Source organism: Bos indicus x Bos taurus, chromosome 13 (assembly GCF_003369695.1).
Source record: "Bos indicus x Bos taurus breed Angus x Brahman F1 hybrid chromosome 13, Bos_hybrid_MaternalHap_v2.0, whole genome shotgun sequence".
NCBI classification, from domain to species: Eukaryota; Metazoa; Chordata; class Mammalia; order Artiodactyla; family Bovidae; genus Bos; species Bos indicus x Bos taurus.
Window position 1 is genome coordinate 18254555 of NC_040088.1, and position 22788 is coordinate 18277342.

The 22788-nt window shown below is 45.6% G+C and overlaps 1 protein-coding gene across 4 annotated transcripts in view; it reads right to left on the reverse strand.

Moving 5' to 3' along the window:
• Positions 1-22788, reverse strand: part of EPB41L1 (erythrocyte membrane protein band 4.1 like 1) — a 177845-nt gene that overhangs the window by 148578 nt on the left and 6479 nt on the right. For all 4 annotated transcript variants that reach the window (XM_027558657.1, XM_027558647.1, XM_027558659.1 and 1 more), the window contains exon 2: positions 1600-1856. The gene's annotated coding sequence lies outside the window, so the exon portion shown is untranslated. The remainder of the gene's footprint in view (positions 1-1599; positions 1857-22788) is intronic.

Here is a 22788-nt window from a genome sequence, read left to right on the forward strand (position 1 = left end):
AGATCCCACCTGCTGTGGGGCTACTGAGCCAGCAGGCTACAACCACTGGGTCCAAGCACTCTAGAGCCCATCCTCCTCAACAAAAGAAGCCCACACACCACAACTAGAGGAAGCAAGGAACACCCAGCACAGCCAAAATTAAAAAAAAAAAAAGCCCTCTTGGGGCTACCCTGGTGGCCCACTAGTAGACAATCCGCCTGCCAGTGCAGGAGACACAGGTTCAATCCCTGATCCGGGAAGCTCCCATATGCCAAGGAGCAACTAAGCCTGAGCGCCACAGCTATTGAGCCTGTGCTCTAGAACCCATGCTCCACAACCAGAGAAGCTACAGCAACGAGAAGCCTGCACACCCCAACTGGAGAGTAGCCTCCACTTGCTGCAACTGGAGGAAAGGCCTGAGCCACAAAGACCCAGCACAGCCAAAAATAATAAATTAAGTAAAATTATTTTTTAAAGCCCTCAAAAAAGAAAAATAACAATTTGTATTCCTAAAAATATTAAGCAGAGTGAAAAAAAATACAAGTAATTGTATTTAACTCTTAGCTTGCTGCTGCTGCTGCTGCTAAGTTGCTTCAGTCGTGCCCGACTCTGTGCGACCCCATAAACGGCAGCCCACCAGGCTCTGCCATCCCTGGGATTCTCCAGGCAAGAACACTGGAGTGGGTTGCCATTCCCTTCTCCAATGCATGAAAGTGAAAAATGAAAGTGAAGTCGCTCAGTCCTGTCCGACTCCTAGCGACCCCATGGTCTGCAGCCTACCAGGCTCCTCCTTCCATGGGATTTTCTAGGCAAGAATACTGGAGTGGGGTGCCATTGCCTTCTCCTAACTCTTAGCTTATCCAAGAATAAATACAACCAATTTCCTTCAGCTATTCCAGTATTGCTGGATTTGTTTAGGATTCCCCTGCTGTGTTGCTAATACAATCCTCCCACATAATCGTGATCATTTTGAATATGGTACATTAATCGATCACACCTTTGGCAGAGCAAAGAGCAAATGATAGGCAAGTGTTCTTGGGGAAAAAATGGAGGAGTCAAGATATCCTTTTATGGGCAGATATAGAGCTCAAATTGGATTTACGTAGGAGGGACATCAGCTCTCTGCTTCTAGTGAAGACAGAATCAGCAAATACTTCAACAGGAAAGAGATTAGCTATCAGGAGTCCTCTCACCACATGGAATGAAAGGGTTGGACCAGTCCCTTCTAAGACCCCTCCAGCTCTAACAGTTCGTAGCTCTGTTACTGAAAGATGAATAAGAATTCACATTTGCCCGGTGCCTGTGGCTTGTGTGGCACCCTGCCAATAGTGTTAACTTATTCAACCCTCACAAGGACTCTCCGTGGTTGGTGTTACTCCCTTCATTTTACCTACAAGGAAATGCAAGCTCAGATATGGGCTTCAGCAGGTGTGGCGTGTGGATTTAGTTGCATGTGGGATTTTATTTCCCCGACCAGGGATTGAACCCACATCCCCTGCATTGCATGGTGTAGTCTTAACTACTGGACCACCACAGAAGTCCCCTTGTGGAGATATTTAGGACAGGGCGAGGGCTGACTCTGGGCTACTGGCTTGCTCAAAAGCAGGAGCCTGAAGTTACCTGTTAAGATCCCTCGCAGCTGCTTCTCTTATCATTATGTCAGGTTCCCAGTGACAGGGGCTGCTGATCCTGCCGCTCTCCAGAAGTTTGGCTGGAAACTGCCCAGATCTTCAAAGAGTGAGCACTTTACAAGGTTCACCTGCCCCTGTAAATTTCTGGAACATCCATTTCCCCAGTGAGGTGCTTGCCACACTGAGAGAAGGAAGGGACAGCCCCTGTTAGCAGAGGTGTGACTCTGTCCTTTTCAGCTTTCTGACCTAGAATGAGAAGAATGAAAAACAAACCAAGTTACAATGTAAAGCACACTGAGGTGGGTGACAGATCTTGCATATGGATTTTATCAAAGAACATGCTGGAATAATTTCCCATCACTGCCTGGTCTTCTAGCCTCTGATCCATTCTATACCTTAGTGGACTGATTAAATATTCCAGAGCACAGCTCCAACAAGGACCCTTTCCAGCTCAAAAGACAAGTAAGTCTCAACTCCTTAGCTTGTTACCTGAGGCCCGGCATGGGGGCCTCCCATGGGGAGCCTCAGGTGTCCTAGCCTCCCCACCAACCTTGTACAGATCCCTACCTTAATAAAATCCCTACTCCTCCCGACGTGCTCACCTCTTTTCATTACAGCAGGCTGCGGCAGCCATGCCTGGTTCTAATTTCCGCTCTTCTGGGAATAATCTCCCCCTTTTCTTTAAAGAACTCTTTGCTCTTCATTCATACACAGAACTCTGTAACCTCCAATGAGATTTATCTTCCTGGGCACAAAGATTAATTCAAGGTTGGGTATGTGACCTAAAATGACCCCATTACAATCTTCTCTGGGACTTTCATGCTGCAAGTAACAGGGAGGGCCGTCTCACTTTCCTCTGATCTCCCATGACTCTTATCTGGACCTTTCTTAGGGTACCTAGCAGTTTCTAGCTTAAACTATGGTTATTCTTATACCTGGACTTCCCTGGTGGCTCAGATGGTAAAGAATCCACCTGCAATGCAGGAGACAGGGTTCAATCCCTAGGTTGGGAAGATCCCCTGGAGAAAGGAATGGCTACCCACTCCAGTATTCTTGCCTGGAGAATCCCTTGAACAGAGGAGTCTGGCAGGCTACAGTCTATGGGGTTGCTCTGAATGAATAAGCATACACACACGTTCTTACACTCTCTGTGAGATGGTCACAGCCCCTGCTTCCTCCAAGGACTCCACTTTCGGTTCAAGTGTTCAATTTTTCTAGGCATTTCCTGACTACCTCTTCTGTGCAAATATTGTATTATGCTCTGGGGATACATCATTGGATAAGACACTGTCCCTTGTTAAATGGATGGATGAATGAAAACGCCTCTCTGGCCCTCACCCAAGCTTATCACAGGGGATTTGAGCTGCAGAAAATAGTAGACATAAAGTCCAAATCTGTTAGCCTGGCATTCAAAACCTTTTACAACCTGGTTCTAATTTTGTCTTCCCTATACACACTCTTAGCTCCAAACAAACTGAACTGTTTTTGTCCTGGAAAACTCCAAGACATCCCCACGTGTGGCATATATCCAAGCTTCGGTCTTTTCCCACCGGCTCTCTTCCTGTTTTTCTCTTTCATTCCTACCTTCTTCCCCCTATCTCATTTCACCCTTTTTCTTTCAGTCTTACCTCCTCCTGCTTCTACTTTCCCCCTTTCATCATCCCCCACCTTCGCTTTTCCTTTCTCTTTTCTCTCCTTGAGCTCTATGTCATCAATTCTGTCTATCCCACCCTTACCTCTTTCTTTTTTTAAAGTTTAGTTTGTGTTTGTTTATGTGGCTGTGTCAAGTCTTAGTTGTGGCACTCGGGACCTTCGATCTTTGTCGTGGCATGTGAACTCCTAGCTGCAGCATGTGGGATCTAGCTCCCTGACAAGGGATCGAATGGAGAGCCCTGCACTGGGAGTGTGGAGCGTTAACCACTGGACCACCAAGGAAGTCCCTCCTCTCTTATTTTCTGCCCCCCTTCCTGTCCCTGTGGGGGCAAAACATGGAATAAAACAAATGTATACCAATCAGCTTCTAGATCTCATCACAAGAGGTCATCAAGAGGACTTGCCCCGAGGTCTAATGCAGGGGATGTGGGTTCAGTCCCTGGTTGGGGAGCTAAGATCTCATATGCCTCTCAGCCAAAAAAAAATACTCCAAAACAAAACAGAAGCAATATTGTAACAAATTCAATAAAGTCTTTAAAAATGGTCCATATGGGGGAAAAAAAAAAGAAGAAGCCCTCAAAGTGAGGTGGAAAGGAGAAGGGGAAGGGATCGTGGAAGCAGAGAAGAGGCTGCTTAGTGACTGCTGGTGAAGTCAGAGAGCACTGTGTCAGCTACCTACGTCTAACCCACCCCCACTCTTCCTTTTCCTCCCTGTGATCACAGAATTTTGAAAAATCAGAACCGCAAAAATTCTTGACATTTATCAACTCTGCCTCCGTAAGTTTGCAGCTGGGAAAGTGAGGCCAGCTAGAGAAACAGGGGCAGAGAAAAGGAAAGCAACTGGCTACTGTCACCCAGCAAGTGAGTGGCTCAGCAGGAGTCCTGAGCCTCCTGACCCCAGGTCAGTGAAATACCCTTTGTTTTCATCTGTGCTACACAATCCTCCTTCCTGTAGTCAGTCGTCCCTCCCCTTGATTTCCACCCACCAGGTTTCGGATGACATCTAAGGATTCCCAGTCTGCCCTCCCATCCCCCATTCCCCCAAACCCCACCTCTGAGTGAGTGTAGGGTCCAGTGAAACAGAGGCAGAAGGGAGAACCCACATTAGAAGGACTTGCCGTAAATCCTAGGGCATATATGGCAGTGGTGGGATAAGAAGGGGCTTCCCGATGGCTCAGCAGTAAAGAATCCGCCTGCCAATGCAGGAGACTCGGGTTCGATCCCTGGGTTGGGAAGATCCCCTGGAAGAGGAAATGGCAACCCACTCCAGTATTCTTGACTGAAAAATCCCATGGACAAGGAGCCTGGTGGGATACAGTCCATGGGGTCGCAGAGTCAGGGCACAACTGAACGACTAAGCAACACAGACACAGACAGGATGGTGCAAAGTGTCACTCTGGCCTGTAGGGGGACCAGTCTCCAGAAGCAGCAGCCTCTGTGCAGCTAAGGGACCAGATGCGCAGCAGGTCTGGTTTCAGCAGGCCCTTCTAGCAGGACCCTTCCTCACTCCTCTAGTCTAGCTGGTTGCCTGGATGACCTACCTCACTCTGCCAGCCACGGATTTGCACAGAGGCCACCCAGGCACAGGATGGTCCATGACTGCCGGGGATGGGGGCGGGGGTGGGGGGAACGGAGGCAGCTCCACTTTCAGTCCTGCTTCTCTGCTCCACAAAGGGCCACTGTCTGAGCACAGAGGGACCCTGGAGTGAGGCCTCCCAAGGTGCTCGGCAACAGGGCCAGGTTTCATCACGCTGGGCCTCCCGGCCAAGTAAACATCAGTGGGAGGAACAGGCCCAACAGTTTCTGCAGACAGGCTCCTGGCTCCAGGCTGGCTCAGGGGCGTCTTCCCCCAGGGCTTCCCCGAGACAGGAAGAAGGGCCAAGTTCGTGTGCCCACTTTTCTCCAGAAACAGAGAGTCGGGATGAGGAACCGGCTCTCTCCTAGTTCAGTTCCATTGTTCAAGACGCAGAGAAGCATCCTATTCCCCTCTTCAGAAGTAGAAACTTTACAAGAAATGTTTAATTTAGTTCAGAGAGATCCATGAGCCTGAGTAATCGGGAAGACTTCCTAGGGGAAGTGTGATTCAGATGTGGTTCTGCCTCGGTGTGTAGGTAGAATCTCTACAAATAGGAAAGAGAGGTGCATTTCAGACAGAGAGCACGGACTGTGGTATCTGGAAAGCAGGAGCATCTGGGGTCAGTGAAGAGACTTATTTGGCCAGGGTAGAGAATTCACATAGGAGAAGGTGTTGGAAAGTTTGGTTAGGAACTGAACCACAGCTAGTCTTAACAGCCATGTGGAGGAGTCCTTCCAGTTTCCAAGCAGACTGGTGATGGGGCTCTAAAAGCAGAATTATTGAAAGCTTAGTCTTAAGATGTTGTGAAAGAGGCCCCAGGGTGAGCCTTAGTTCTCTGGGAAAGCTTGGGCTGGTTATGGCCTCTCTCTGGGGCTTCATTTCTTCATCTTTAAAATAAAAGTGTTCTGCCAGAGAATCTCAAAGCCCTCTCCATCTCTAAAATGCAAGGATTCTCTAATGGGGCAACATAGACTACAGGAAATGAAAGGAACAGATGTTGTGGCCACACCCTGGACACCCCTGGGCTGCATTTCTGCGTTGGTTCATCTGCTTAGAGCTGCGGAATGGCTGTCACCACCACCGCTGCCAGGCACTATGCCAACTAGTGTCTTTTTTTTAAAACTTCATTTCTGTGAACAGAAAATGCATGTACATACTGCAAATTTTAAGTCATAAAAAGATATATGTAGGTAAAAATAAATTTCCCTCCTTTCCCTCTTTCCAGCCACTCATTCCTTCTCTCACTGTATCCTGAGTATGCTTTGAAAGATAACCTATGCATTTTCACAGATTGTGTAGTCTTTTTTTGTACACACATGGGAGCATGCTAGACATACCATTATGTACTTTGCTTTTTATTTATTTCTTATTTTTAATTGGAGGATAATTGCTTTACAATGTTGTGTTGGTTTCTGTCACACATCAACGTGAATTAGCCACAAGTATACATATGGCTCCTCCCTCTTGAACTTCCCTCCCAACCCTCCACCCCATCCCACCCCTCTAGGTTGTCACAGAGCACCAGGTTGAACTCCCTGTGTTATACAGCATCTTCCCACTAGCTAGCTATTTTACATACAGTAATATATATGTTTCAATGCTGCTCTTTCACTTCTTCTCACCCTCTCCTTCCCCAACTGTGTCCACAGGCCTGTTCTCTGTCTGCACCTCTATTCCTGCCCTGCAAATAGGTTCATTTGTCCTTTGTTTTTTTAACTTGAAAATTCCGGCAATCTTTTCATAGGAGTCTACAAAAAGCTGCCTCATTCTTTGTATGTTAGGACCATGATTTATTAAAACAGTCCCCTATGGATAGATACTGAGGGTGTTTCTTTTCTATTACAAACAACAAATCAGTGCAAATCCTGAACATACATCATCCAGCATGTGCTGGACTAGGTTTACAGGACACATTCCTAGAACTGAAATTATGTGCTTCATATGACCTAATACTTTATATGACCTAATACTCTCAACAAGAGTTTAAAGTGATCGTAATTATACTGACTATGCAAATAAGAAGACTGAGGCTTAGAAATTCAATAACTTGCACAAAATCAGTAGAGTTGAAATTCTAATGTGGACAATCTGACACCAGAGCTACCACAATCATTCCCCTAGTGTTTCTGAAACTTTAGTACGCATCAACAACACTGCGAGGGCTTGTTAAAACATAAACTACTGGGCTTCTCTGGGGATCCAGTGGTTAATAATCTACCTCACAATGCAAGGGACACAGGTTCGATCCTGGTCAGGGAAGATTCCACATGACTCGGGGCAACTAAGCCCACGTGCCACAACTACTGAGCCCGTGGGCCCTAGAGCCTATGGTCGCAATACAAGAAGCCACCACATTGAGAACCCCGAGCGCCGCAACTAGAGAGCAGCTCCCGCTCACCGCAACTAATGATGATCCAGCACAGCCAAAATAAATTTTTTTTTTTTAAAGCATAGATTACTACGCCCTACCATAAGAATTTCTTGGACTTCCCTGGTGGTCCAGTGGTTAAGGCTCTGCACTTCCCCTGCAGGGGTCAGGGGTTTGATCCCTGGTTGGGGAACTAAGATCCTGCATGTCATGTGGCATGGACAAACAATAGAATAAAAAAAGAAGAGGAAAACAGCAGAGCTCTCTCTCATCACTATGTGAGGACACGTGAGAAAGCACCTGTCCGCAGGCCAGGAAAAGGGCCTCATCAGGAACCAAATCCACGTGCACCTTGATCTCGAGCTTTCCAACTCCCAGAATTTTGAATAACAAATGTGCGTTGTTTGAAACCTCAGTCTATGGTATTTTGTTACAGCAGCCCAAGCTGACTAAGACAGAGCCCTTGGGAGCAGAGCTGTTTATTTCCTCCCATTCCTCCCTTGGCTTATAATGAAATCAGTGAGGCAGCTAGGCCTCTGTTATTAATGGAAAGGCAGCATCTCAGAATGCTGGAGCTTGATCGAGATAAGCTAGTCCGGTGCTCTCATTTATTATTATTAATAGCTATAATTCATAGCACACCCATGCACTTGACATGCTTACTTTTTTTTAATTCCCCCGAATCTAATTCTCTGGCATGTGAGATCTTAGTTCCCTGACCAGGAATCAAACCCATGACCCCTGCAGTGGAAGCACGGAGTCTTAACCACTGGACCATCAGGAAATTCCCTCCCTGTATTTATGTTCTCCTTATTCTCGTACACAGCCTCTTTCTCCATTTCATGCAGTTGATGTGGCCAGTACACACACACACATACACACTATGAAAAAGATTTAAATTCAGGAATGTGGAAGTAGACCTGAGGTCTGTGGAACAGAGTAGCAAGGCACTGACAGAGACATCCCACAAACGTGAAGAAACAAAGCCACGTGGCATTGTGGCTCCCACTCACCAGCCTGTCTCCTCAAGGTGCTGACTCTGTTACACCACTAGGTCCTGAGCCTGGGACCTTGAGGACCCCTGCAATTTCTTCCAGCTGCTCCCTGTGTGACCTCCATTCCTTCTCTCTCCATCCCCCGAAGGCCCCATCCTAGGTTCTCTGCCCTGTCTAAGCCCTTGCTATGAACCCCCAAGGCCAGACTTACAGCTGAAAACATCTGGGGCCCAGCTCCCTGGCCAAGGAACATCTCAGAAGCCATATGTTGGGGAGCTGGAGTGAAGGAGGTCATTAGGGAGAGAATTTCAGAGGCCAAGTCAGACTCAGCTGGTCAGCTGCAGTTCAGGCAGCAATCTGATTCAACTGACATTATGGGATGTAGAAGAGGCAGCCGATAGTCAGGTGTAGCCAGAGACAGACGCTGTCCATAAAGCAGAGTCAGGCAGAGGCGGCCAGGGAGGGTCAGTCAGGCAGACTCAGTCATTCTGAAACCCAGTCCCTGGGATTTCTCTGGTGGTTCAGTGACTCTGTGCTCCCACTACAGGGGCCACGGGTTCGATCCCTGGTAGGGGAACTAAGAACCTGCATGCCGCACAGCCAAGAAAAACCCAACCAAATACAAAACAGCACAAAAACTGGGTCGCTGAGATACAGTTAGATTCAGTCAGTCAGCCAGAACCAGCCAGCCGCAAACTCAGCCCGGCAGTTTGGCAGATGCCCTCAGTCCACTCTTCAGGAGGGCTGATCCCACCTGTCAGATGGCCACTCAGGCGGACCTCACCAGGCACAGAGGCTGTAGTAAGGCCAATGCAGTCAGGGTAACCAGCCAGCTTATCAGCCAGCCAGTCAGGCAGACGCGCAGGGGCCTCGGGCAGACGCACAAGCCCGGGTGTAGTTAGAATCAGCTGAGCTGAGCTGGGGTCAAAACGCCAGCACAGAGGAATCAGTGAACCGGTCAGTCAATCACACAGGGCCTCGGTCACTCAGATACAGCTTGTCGAGCACAGAGGGAATCTGGTCAGTCAGAAACAGCAAGATCGACTCAGTCAGACACGCGCCGTCGGTCCCAGCTGCCATTAGCCAGGTAGGGCAGTCAGTCAGTCGACTGTGGTCAGGCAGACAGATCACGCGGTCTTGGTCCATCAGGCATTCACGAAATCTGTTTTCATTAGACACAGCCAGATAGAGACAGTGATGGCGTCTGTGGTCAGTCAGACACAGTCGGCCAGTCAGAGGCACTTCTGTTAGGCAATGATGGAATCAGAGAGCCGGGGCAAAGTTGCCGCGGAATCCCAGAACTGAGGCCCCAGGCCTCTTTTCTGGGAGGAACCTTGTTGGGGCGGGGCTTCGCTCTGGGCGGGGCCTCGTTCTCTCCTCCCGACAGCCTCCGGGCGTTGCCATGGCAGCGTTGGACCCTGCCGGAGTCGCTGGTTTCCTCCCTCAACCCCCCTCCACCAACACTGTGCCTGCGGAGTGGAGGTCCCGGCCGCGTAGTGGCGGGGCGGCGAGGTTGGGCAGGCTGCTCTCCGCAGCGCGGCAGAGGCTGCGGCTCGCGCTTTTGTCGTCCCCTTGTACAGAGGGGGATGATGGGGAGCCCGGGAATGACACACGTCAAGCTACACAGTGACAGAGACCCAGAACTTCCACCTCTCCAGAACCCTGCGTTGCCCCTCAGGAGGAATCAGATTTCCCCAGGCAGAGGGCGCGTACGGAAACGGGAGAACAGCTCTTGGAAAGATTCTGGGCTTAATAATGAATAGGGCGAACACTCACCTTGTACCAAGTGCTGTAATAACAGCTTCGTGTACAATAATTCACTCGAGCCTCACAATTTTCTTTTGAGGGAAATAATAAAGGTTTCCTTATTACAAACGGGGAAACAAGTACAGAAGGGCTGGTGACTTGACCAGAGTCAAGGGGCTGTGTGGGGAGCCGGGATTGGATCCTGGGAAGTCTAACTCCTGACATGGGCTCCCGGGCGCTCCGCACACCTTCTGGTCCCTTCCTTCTGACCTCGGAGGGCAGAGATGAGTCACCTTCAGAAGGCCTCCATGGTCTCCTTAAGAACACCCAACCCTGTGTATGAGGCTCTTGTTTTCATCTCTGCTTCAAGGATTCAGAATAAGGAGCTATCGAAACCAGGATCCTGGCCAAACCAGGGAACAAACTGTGGGTCTATCTCACAGAGTTCAGAGAAGGGAAAACCTGTGAGATCAAAGAAGCCCAGGGCCAAGAGGCCACTGGAAGCTGTCGCTGGAGAACCCTATGGGCACAGCCTCAGAGCTTCGAGTTTAAAGATCTTTGAACAAATTTCAGCAATGTGAGCCAGGAGTTAGAATCACATCATGGGTCATAAACTCAAATGCCTACAAGGGCCAAAAAAGTCATGAAAGTCATAAAAAGAAGTCAAGTGACCAGAATGCAAAACTCTCCCCATCTAAAGCGGGCACTGCCTCCTAACTCCTGCCCATCCTGTTCTCAGACTCCTGCTGTCTCTAGCCTTCTAACTGGGTGATGCTGGCTAAGTCAATTAACATTAAGTCTCAGTTTTTCCATCTGTCTAGTCCGGGAAGGAAAATTTGGCTTTATCTCACCATAAAATGGTGAAATTTTAGGGCAATTAAACACATTTTTGTACATAGAAAATATTTTGTAAGCTGTAACATAGTCTAACATACTCTATAAAGTGGAGGGGGTATGAAGAGGAGGTTGACTGAATGTCTGCTGTACATCTGCTACATGGTCTACGGGTTCTGACAGCATTCCTCTAGGCAAAGCTTAGCATCCCTCTTGTATAGAAATACAGAGGAGTATACCCTTCAAAAAATATGCTGACTTACTCAAGGTCACAAGTTTGTTTGTATGGAGTCCATTTAGAATTTAATTCTCATTTCTTTTTTAAAAAAATATTTATTTATTTGGCTTCATCTGGTCTTAGTTGGAGCACATGGGTTCTTGCTGTTGTGGTACATGGGCTCTGGAGCATGTGTACTCACGCTTAGTTGCTCCAAGGCTTGTGGGCATATGGGCTCTTAGTTCCCCAACCAGGGCTCAAACCCACATTCTCTGCATTGCAAGGCAGATTCTTAACCTCTGGACTACCAGGGAAGTCCCTCTAAGACTTCTGAGACTAGACTGTTGTACCAGTTGTTTTGCAAAGTGTTGCTTGGGTCCCACTAGTTGCACTAAGATGACTTCAAGTGAAACCCAAATGAAGATGTTAAAAATGGTTACACAGTTTTTGTTGTTTTCAGTTTTAAAGGAACCTTATTGATACTACAGAAGTCCTAAATTTCACACAGCCAGGCTGCAGTAGTAGGCTGAATAATGACCTCCCAAAGATGCAGAGATCTAATCCCTGAAGCCTGTAGTAATTTATCTGGGAAGAGGGTTTTTACAGATGTGATTAATTAAATTATGGATGTTGAGTTGAGATCATCCAGGATTATCCAGGTGGGCATGAAATGCCATCACAAATATCCTTACAAGAGGAAAGCAGAGAGAGAGGGGGGTAGGCAGACACATAGAGAACAGCAGGAGAAAATGAAACCTTGGAGGCAGAGATCAGAGTGATGCAGCCAGCAAGCCAATGAATGCAGGCAGCCACAGCCTGCAAGAGACAAGGACAAGTCTGGAGGGAACATGGTCCTCTCAACACCTTGATTTCAGCCCAGTAAATCTAATGTTGAGATTCTGGTCTTTAGAACTATGACAGAATACAATTCTGCTGTTTCAAGCTATCAGTTTTGTGGTAATTTGTTACACTAGCCACAGGCAACAAATACACAGGTCTACCTCTGCATGTCTTAAAAATTCATGTTCCAAACCACTAATGTGTACATAACCCCCCTTACTAAAAATAATACAATTACTCTAAAATAATTTTATAATTACAGGAAACAAATGTAAATCTTTGATTTACAGAGTACAGAGATTTCCTATAGCACAGAGAGTTTCCATGTACTCCTCCCCCAGTTTCCCATACTGCTAACATTTAACATGACTCTTAACATGCATTAACATGACTTAACATGCATTGGTCACAACTAAGAAACCAACTCTGGTATCTTCCTATTAACTGAACTCTACATTTTATTTGGATTTCACTAAGCTTGCCCCCTAACATCCGTTTTCTGTTCCAAGGTTCCATCCAAAATACTGTATTACATTTAATCTGCATGTCCCCTTAGTCTCTTCCAGCCTGGGACAATTTCTCAGACTTTCCTTGTTTTTCATGACCTTGACAGTTTTGAGGAGTACTTTGGTGTTCATTATTTTGTAGAGTGTCCCTCAATTTAGGTTTCACTGATGCTTTTCTCATGGTTTCAGTGAAGGTTATCGTCACGGTTAAGTGGCCTTTTTCATGGCATCATGTCAGGGGTAGGCTATTAATACGACTTGATCACCTTGAGTGCCTGGCCAAGGTAAAGTTTACCAAGCTTCTCTCCTGTGAAGTTACTTGTTTTTTCTTTCTTTCTACTCTCTGAAAGCAAGTCACTAAGGGCAGCCCCCTTTCAGGTGGAGGAGGGGGAGAGAAGATTAAGCTCCATATCTTGGAGGGGATAAACAATTTGGAAACTTTCTTTAGGAAGATTTGTCCCTTCTCCACTTATTTATTTGTTCCATTATTTATTTACATCCGTATGAACTCATGGATATTTATACTCTGGGCTATAATCTGGTACTGTGTTATTTCTTTTCTTGCTCAAATTGCTCCAGTTTTCGCCACTGGGAACTCTTTCAGGATGTCTCTTGTGTCCCTTTGACTCCAACTGTTTTGCATTTTGGTTGCACTAAGATGATTTCAAGTGAACTCAGCTTATCTTTTTCAAAGAGCTGTATATTTGTAATATTCCAGATATTAGGAAAACATAACGTGTATGTCCAATTGATGATTCACAGACAGCACTGAGGACAAGGCTAACATAGTGATGATTGTGCTGAGTGAGTCAGTTCACAGAGAGGTATTAAGTAAAAACTGGTATCCACGGTACAAAGGTATGGCGGGAGTTGTTAACGCTGATTAGGGCATGATTCAAGTTTGAGAAACTCTGTACTAAAACAGAACCGTCTCAGATTCAGGCAGTGATGATAAAGATGAGGATTACGAGCAGCCTCTCTGGGACACACCCACACACAATCCATTCCCCGGAGCCCTGATGCCAAGCAGACCTGCCTCGGTGCAGATACGTGCTGATGTTGATAACGCTGGAACTGCGCATGCCCAGGCCGGGGAGGGATGGATGCGGCGCTGTGTTTGTCTCCCAAACGAGCTGCGTGGGTGGCTTGCTGTTCAGCACCGTTCCCGCTAATGAGCTTGGAACCGCTGGCCTAACAAACACGCTCCATGTCACAGGCCTGACATGTGATGTTTCCCGAGGAGAAGTGCCAGGAAGGCTCGTTATTTTTACTTTTTTTCCTTGTTTCACCCTTGATCTGAGACATGCAGACAGACATGGCCGTGGCCGGAGTCAACAGTCAGACCCCGTACACCCCGAGTCTTGCCTGGGGTCTGTAGGCCAGTTCTCCAGCCCCACTGAGGATGCTTACATTGGAGTATTTAGCTTGCCCTACTCTGCACCATCCTGAGTCTTGACCCAGGCCCTGAATCTACCTCCTGGTTGAGCAGTGATGCCCCAGAATCTCTGACCTGATCTGAAATAATCCTTCAAGAAATAAGTCTTTTTAAATCTCCCTGCTTCTAGTCTGAACTGTGGGTGGCTGCAGGCTGGTGTGTACTCAGGCTTCTAAACCCTCTCTAGTGCCAGGGAGCTCTGGAATCACAAGACCTTGGTTAGAATCCTAGTTCTTCCAAAGAACTAGATAAATTACACAGCCTCTCATAAAAGGAGGAGAGTAATACGTACTTCACAGAATTGGAAGGAAGGAAGAATTGCAGTGCAAATTAAATGAGACAGTTATTAACACAATGTCTGACCCATAGTAACTGCCCAATAAATTCATTCGTCTAACAATTATTCAGTTCAGTTCAGTCACTCAGTTGTGTCCGACTCTTTGCAACCCCATGAATCGCAGCATGCCAGGCCTCCCTGTCCATCACCAACTCCCGGAGTTCACTCAGACTCATGTCCATCGAGTCAGTGATGCCATCCAGCCACCTCATTCTCTGTCGTCCCCTTCTCCTCCTGCCCCCAATCCCTCCCAGCATCAGAGTCTTTTCCAATGAGTCAACTCTTCCCATGAGGTGGCCAAAGTACTGGAGTTTCAGCTTTAGCATCATTCCTTCCAAAGAAATCCCAGGGCTGATCCCCTTCAGAATGGACTGGTTGGATCTCCTTGCAGTCCAAGGGACTCTCAAGAGTCTTCTCCAACACCACAGTTCAAAAGCATCAATTCTTCGGTGCTCAGCCTTCTTCACAGTCCAACTCTCACATCCATACGTGACCACAGGAAAAACCATAGCCTTGACTAGCCAGACCTTTGTTGGCAAAGTAATGTCTCTGCTTTTGAATATGCTATCTAGGTTGGTCATAACTTTCCTTCCAAGGAGTAAGCGTCTTTTAATTTCATGGCTGCAGTCACCATCTACAGTGATTTTGGAGCCCCAAAAAATAAAGTCTGACACTGTTTCCACTGTTTCCCCATCTATTTGCCATGAAGTGATGGGACCGGATGCCATGATCTTCGTTTTCTGAATGTTGAGCTTTAAGCCAGCTTTTCACTCTCTTCTTTCACTTTCTTCAAGAGGCTTTTTAGTTCCTCTTCACTTTCTGCCATAAGGGTGGTGTCATCTGCATATCTGAGGTTATTGATATTTCTCCGGGCAATCTTGATTCCAGCTTGTGTTTCTTCCAGTCCAGCATTTCTCATGATGTACTCTGCATATAAGTTAAATAAGCAGGGTGACAATACACAGCCTTGACGTACTCCTTTTCCTACTGGAACCAGGCTGTTGTTCCATGTCCAGTTCTAACTGTTGCTTCCTGACCTGCATACAGATTTCTCAAGAGGCAGGTCAGGTGGTCTGGTATTCCCATCTCTCTCAGAATTTCCCACAGTTTATTGTGATCCACACAGTCAAAGGCTTTGGCATAGTCAATAAAGCAGAAATAGATGTTTTTCTGGAACTCTCTTGCTTTTTCCATGATCCAGCGGATGTTGGCAATTTGATCTCTGGTTCCTCTGCCTTTTCTAAAACCAGCTTGAACATCAGGAAGTTCACGGTTCACATATTGCTGAAGCCTGGCTTAACAATTATTAATGCCCACTATATGCTGGGCATAGTACTGGGTGCCAGGAAGGGACACAAGGAGAAAACAAGAAAGAAAAAAATAATAAACTAGCAAATTAATAAATAAGGTAAAGCATATAGCCAAATCCTGTGTACAGTGCCTAGCACAGAAGTACACAGACGAGTTAAATTTTTTTGGGGGGGGCCACACCGTGTGTCATGTGGGATCTTAGTTTCCTGACCATGGATCGAACCATGATCCCTGCAGTGGGAGCATGGAGTCTTAATCACTGGGCCGCCAGGGAAGTCCTGAGACATGTTTTTCTTTATTTTTTTTAGATTTACTTATTCATTATTTGGCTGTTTCGGTCTTCATTACAGTATGTGGGCTTTCTCTAGTTACCGTGAGCAGGAGCTACTCTTTGTTGCGGTGTGTGGGCTTCTCATTAAAGTGGTTTCTCTTGTTGGGAAGCACAGGCTCTAGGCCAGTGGGCTTTCAGTAACTGCAGTGTGTGTGGGCTTAGTAGCTGTGGTGCATGGGATTGGTTGCCCCTCGGCATCTGGGATCTTCCTAGACCAGGGATCTAACTGGTGTCCCTTGCATTGCAAAGTACATTCTTAACCACTCTACCACCAGGAAGGCCCCTCCAGACATGTTAATTACTAGTAAAATAATGAGGTGGATGAATGAAGGAAATAAGTAAGGTCACTTGATGATAACTGGAAAAAACCTTTTTGAGACAGAGAGGTCAGGAAATGTCCTGAGATGTGATATCATATAATATGTTTTATTATATGAAAGACATATTACATGATATCACTCCAAATAGTAATGGAGCTGAGACCTATAAAGTGAGAAGAAATTTAGCCTTGCCAGGAGCCAGATACAAAGCCTTTCAGGTAGAGGGAACAGCATATGCAAAGCCCCTGAGGTTGAGAAGAGCTTGAAGAGTGGAGAAAAGAGCAAGGAGACCAGTGTGTCTGGGACGTAACAAGAGAGGGCAATAGGCCAGGGTAAGAAGTTTGCATTTTGTTCAAGGTACAATAAAGAGCCACTAAGGTTGAAACAAGATTTGATTTCTGATTAAAAGTTAACTCTGGTTTCTGTAGGGAAAACGGATTTGAAGAGAAGAGTAGTAGAAACAGTCAGAACTTCAATTAAGAGGCTATTCAAGTCACCCAGACTAGAGATATTGCTGATTCAGACTAGGTTATAGATCTGCACTGCCCTATGACTTTCTAGATGGTGGAAATGCTCTATCTATCTCTGTGCTCAGACAGTATCCACTGGCCATCTGTGGCTCTTGAGAACTTAGAATGTGACTAGTGCAACTGAGGAATTGAATTTTTAATTTCATGTTATTTTAATTAATTAAAATTTAAATAGCCTCCTGTAGTTAATTTAAACATACAAATAGCTCATACAATGCAATAACAAAAAAACAAACAACCCAATCAAAAAATGGGCAGAAGACCTAAATAGATCTTTCTCCAAAGAAGACATACAGACGGCCAACAGGTACATGAAGAGATGTTCCAATACCACTAATTATTAGAGAAATGTAAATAAAAACCACAATGAGGTATCACCTCACACCGGTGAAGGGCTATCATCAAAAAGTCTCCACATAATAAATGCTGGAGAGGGTGTAGAGAAAAGAGAATCTTCCTACACTGTTGGTGGGAATGAAAATTTGTGCAGCCACTATGAAAAACAGTATGGAGTTTTCTTAAAAAAACTGAAACTAAAGCTACTGTATGATCCAGTCATCCCACTCCTGGCCATATATCTGGAAAAGAGGAAAAGACTTAATTGAAAAGACACGGGCATCCCTATGTTCATAGCAGCACTATTTACACTAGCTAAGACATGGAATAAGACATCCTGGAATGTGAAATCAAGTGGGCCTTAGAAAGCATCACTACGAACAAAGCTAGTGGAGGTGATAGAATTCCAGTTGAGCTATTCCAAATCCTGAAAGATGATGCTGTGAAAGTGCTGCACTCAATATGCCAGCAAATTTGGAAAACTCAGCAGTGGCCACAGGACTGGAAAAGGTCAGTTTTCATTCCAATCCCAAAGAAAGCCAATGCCAAAGAATGCTCAAACTACCACACAATTGCACGCGTCTCACATGCTAGTAAAGTAATGCTCAAAATTCTCCAAGCCAGGCTTCAGCAATATGTGAACCGTGAACTTCCTAATGTTCAAGCTGGTTTTAGAAAAGGCAGAGAAACCAGAGATCAAATTGCCAACATCCGCTGGATCATGGAAAAAGCAAGAGAGTTCCAGAAAAACATCTATTTCTGCTTTATTGACTATGCCAAAGCCTTTGACTGTGTGGATCACAATAAACTGTGGGAAATTCTGAGAGAGATGGGAATACCAGACCACCTGACCTGCCTCTTGAGAAATCTGTATGCAGGTCAGGAAGCAACAGTTAGAACTGGACATGGAACAACAGCCTGGTTCCAGTAGGAAAAGGAGTACGTCAAGGCTGTGTATTGTCACCCTGCTTATTTAACTTATATGCAGAGTACATCATGAGAAATGCTGGACTGGAAGAAACACAAGCTGGAATCAAGATTGCCGGGAGAAATATCAATAACCTCAGATATGCAGATGACACCACCCTTATGGCAGAAAGTGAAGAGGAACTAAAAAGCCTCTTGATGAAAGTGAAAGAAGAGAGTGAAAAGTTGGCTTAAAGCTCAACATTCAGAAAACGAAGATCATGGCATCCGGTCCCATCACTTCATAGGAAATAGATGGGGAAACAGTGGAAACAGTGTCAGACTTTATTTTTTGGGGCTCCAAAATCACTGCAGATGGTGACTGCAGCCATGAAATTAAAAGACGCTTACTCCTTGGAAGGAAAGTTATGACCAACCTAGATAGCATATTCAAAAGCAGAGACATTACTTTGCCAACAAAGGTCTGGCTAGTCAATGCTATGGTTTTTCCTGTGGTCACGTATGGATGTGAGAGTTGGACTGTGAAGAAGGCTGAGCACCGAAGAATTGATGCTTTTGAACTGTGGTGTTGGAGAAGACTCTTGAGAGTCCCTTGGACTGCAAGGAGATCCAACCAGTCCATTCTGAAGGAGATCAGCCCTGGGATTTCTTTGGAAGGAATGATGCTAAAGCTGAAACTCCAGTACTTTGGCCACCTCATGGGAAGAGTTGACTCACTGGAAAAGACTCTGATGCTGGGAGGGATTGGGGGCAGGAGCAGAAGGGGATGACAGAGGATGAGGTAGCTGGATGGCATCACCGACTCAATGGACGTGAGTCTGAGTGAACTCCGGGAGTTGGTGATGGACAGGGAGGCCGGGCGTGCTGTGATTCATGGGGTCGCAAAGAGTCGGACACGACTGAGTGACTGAACTGAAGTGAAGACATGGAAACAACCCAAATGCTGATCAGCAGATGATTGGTTTAAGAGGATATGATATATGGACTTCCCTGGTGGCTCAGCTGGTAAAGAATTCACCTGCAATGCGGGAGACCTGGGTTCGATCCTTGGATTGGGAAGATCCATTGAAGAAGGGAAAGGCTACCCACTCCAGTATTCTGGCCTGGAGAATTCCATGGCCTGTATAGTCCATGGGTCACAAAGAGCCAAGACATGCAAACAACCCAAATGCCAATCAGCAGATGATTGGTTTAAGCAGATGTGATATATACATACAATGGAATAGTACTCGGCCATAAAAATAAATGAAATATTGCCATTTGTGGCAACATGGATGAACTTAGGGAATATCATACTAAGCAAAATAAGTCAGAAAGAGAAAGACATCGTATATTACTTATATATGGAATCGAAAAAATTATACAAATGAATCTATATACAAAACAAACACAGACATAGAAAACAAACTTATGGCTACCCAAAGGGGAAAAGGGGGGTGGATAAATTAGGAGAATGGGATTAACAAACTACTATACATAAAATAGATGAGCAACAGAGATTTACCATATAACACAGGGAATAATACTTAATACCTTGTAGTAACATAATGGAAAATAATCTGAAATATATCTATAACATATATATAATTGAATCACTTTGCTGTATACCTGAAACTAACACAATATCATAAGTTAACTATACTTCAATTTTTAAAAAAATAGCCTCTTGTAACTAGCAGCTACTATATTATATTGGACAGCCCAGGAAATTGGCTGCACCTTAAAAATATTTAGGAAGGAGATAGTACCTGTGATGGTTAGGGGATGGAGACTTAGAGAAGAGTAGTATCAAAGATGTGTGCCAAGTCGCTTCAGTCATGTCTGACTCCTTGCACCCCATGGACTGCAGCCTGCCAGGCTCCTCTGTCCCTGGGGATTCTCCAGGCAAGAATACTGGAGTGGGTTGCCATTTCCTCCTCCAGGGGATCTTCCCAACAGAGGGATCAAACCTGTGTCTCCTGCATTGCAGGTGGATTCACCTGCAGGTAAGCCACCGGGAAGCCTAGTTTTTTATTTGAGAACTGGGTGGATGATACTACCATTTACTGATTTGGAGAAAAGCAGGCTCTGGGGAGATACCAAGAGTTTTCTTTTGCACAGGAGGAGTTTAAGATACTGTTAGAACACTCAAGTGGAGATATCAAGTAGAAAGCAAAATGTGTACATGGTTGACCTCATCATCTTTAGGTTCCAATGGTATCAGCCTGTTGGCTGCTTAGAAGGGAGGGAGATCAGAAAGGGGACCAGGAACTCCACACTGAGACTTTCCTTTTCCTTGTCTTGGTTATTCTGCCAACTACTCACTTAGCCAGGTAGATCTTGTTCGAAACCCATGTATGATCTATAACTCCTCCTTCCCCCTCCTCCCTCTTCTCTCCAGGTACTGAGCCCAGGGGCTCCTTCCTTTGCTAATCTAGAAAGCCTTACCCCACCTGTTTTCTGCTCCTATAGCCACTTCCATGGTTCAGGCCTCTGTTATCTCATAGTGGACTACAGCCTCAGTGCCCAGAGCTCCTGGCCTTCTCAACATTCCTGCTTTCCACCTTCCAGCAGAAGGGTCTTCCTGACTATAGGATTTTCCTCCTAGGAATCCTGTGTGGATCTGCATCAAGAGTTTCAAGCCTGAACCAACCCTTGATCTTTCTTTAGATTTCTAGAATTGCATCCGAAAGAAATTAGAAGCCTCCACAAAGTTAGAAAAACCACAAGAATGTTGCTCACGACATTTATTATAAAAGCTAGATGTATACTTCTCAACCACATCTTACATGACCTATCAGCAGTGTTTGACACTGTTGATAACTCTCCCTGGAAACACTTTCTTCATTTACTTCCAGGATACCACATTCTGTTTTTGTTCTCCTACCACTTTGGTCACTCCTCAGTCTCCTTTGCCGGTTCCTTCTCATCACCCTGATCTGTACACGTTGCAGTGCCCCAGGCCTCAGACCTGAGAACTCCCTCTCTCTCTGTCCATGCCCTTGGTTCTCTCATGCAGCCTCATTGCTTCAAAGATAATCTATATACATTCTGATGACTCCCAAAAGTACATATTCAGCTCAGACTCTCCCCTAAATGCCAGACTCACAAATCCAACTGTCTACTTGACATTTCCACTTGAATGTCAAACAGGCGTCTCAAACTTATCATGCCCAAAACTGAATTCCTCACAGTCTCCCCTAAACTCCCTCTTCCCATGGTTTCTCCCATCTCACTTAAGGGCAATACTCTCCCTTATTTGCTCAGGCCAAAAGCCTTCGAGTTATCCTTGATTCCTCTCTTTCCCATTTCACATCTGGTCTATCAGCAAATCCTGCAGGCTGGATCTTATATATATCCTGAATTCACCTTTTTGCCATCTTTGCTGCCATCAGTCTGGTACAAGCCACTATCCTATTTCACCCTCTTGACAGCCATGGTCTATTAGGTCTCCCTGCTTTTACCTCTGGTTCTACATCAGCTATTTTCCATGCTTCAGGCCAAAACCCTCCAACAGTTCCCATTTCACCAAAAAAAAAAAAAAAACCACCAACTTCCATACTTGAGTGGTTTAACGTCTACACTTTTTACTTCTCACTCACTTTTTACTTCTCACTAACTTGCTCTAGTCTGTTTGCTATTCCTGGATCAGGCCATCTCCGTATTCCTCAGCTTAGAGCTTGTTCACTGGCTGTTCCCTTTGCCAGGAAGGCTCTTCCACCTGACATCCCCTTGGCTGGTTCATTCCTTCACTCCATATGTCTGCTCAAAAGTCATCTGGGCACCATCTAAAGCATTCCACAGGCACACCTCATATTCTCCTTATTTTATTTTTTCATAGCACTTTCACCATTTCTGCCCTTTCACACATTTTAAGGATTGTCTGTTTTCCCTTCTAGAGTATAAATTTCAAAAGGGCAGAAATTTTCGTGCCCATTTGCAGCTGCATCCCCCAATGCTTATGTGGCACACAGTAGGTGCTCAATAAATAAGTGGTAAATGAATGAAAGGTGCTCAGTCCTTTCTGACTCTTTGCAACCCTATGGACTATACAGTCCATGGAGTTCTCCATGGACACAATAAAGGACAGAAATGGTGTGGACCTAACAGAAGCTGAAGATATTAAGAAGAGGTGGCAACAATATACAGAAGAACTATACAAAAAAGATCTTTATGACCCAGATAATCACGATGGTGTGATCACTCACCGAGAGCCAGACATTCTGGAATCTGAAGTCAAGTGGCCCTTAGGAAGCATCACTATGAACAAAGCTAGTGGAGGTGATGGAATTCCAGTTGAGCTATTTCAAATCCTAAAGGATGATGCCATGAAAGTGTGGCACTCAATATGTCAGCAAATTTGGAAAACTCAGCAGTGGCCACAGGATGGAAAAGGTCAGTTTTCATTCCAATCCCAAAGAAAGGAAATGCCAAAGAATGCTCAAACTATTGCACAATTGTACTTATCTCACATGCTAGCAAAATAATGCTCAAAATTCTCCAAGCCAGGCTTCAACAGTATGTGAACTGTGAACTTCCATATATTCAAGCTGGATTTAGAAAAGGCAGAGGAATCAGAGATCAAATTGCCAACATCTGTTGGATCATCAAAAAAATAAGAGAGTTCAAGATAAATATCTGCTGCTGCTGCTGCTGCGTTGCTTCAGTCGTGTCCGACTCTGTGCGACCCCATAGACAGCAGCCCACTAGGCTTCCCCATCCCTGGGATTCTCCAGGCAAGAACACTGGAGTGAGTTGCCATTTCCTTCTCCAATGCATGAAAGTGAAAAGGGAAAGTGAAGTCACTCATTCGTGTCTGACTCTTAGTGACCACATGGAGTTCAGCCTACCAGGCTCCTCCGTCCATGGGATTTTCCAGGCAAGAGTACTGGAGTGGGTTGCCATTGCCTTCCCTGAGATAAATATCTACTTCTGCT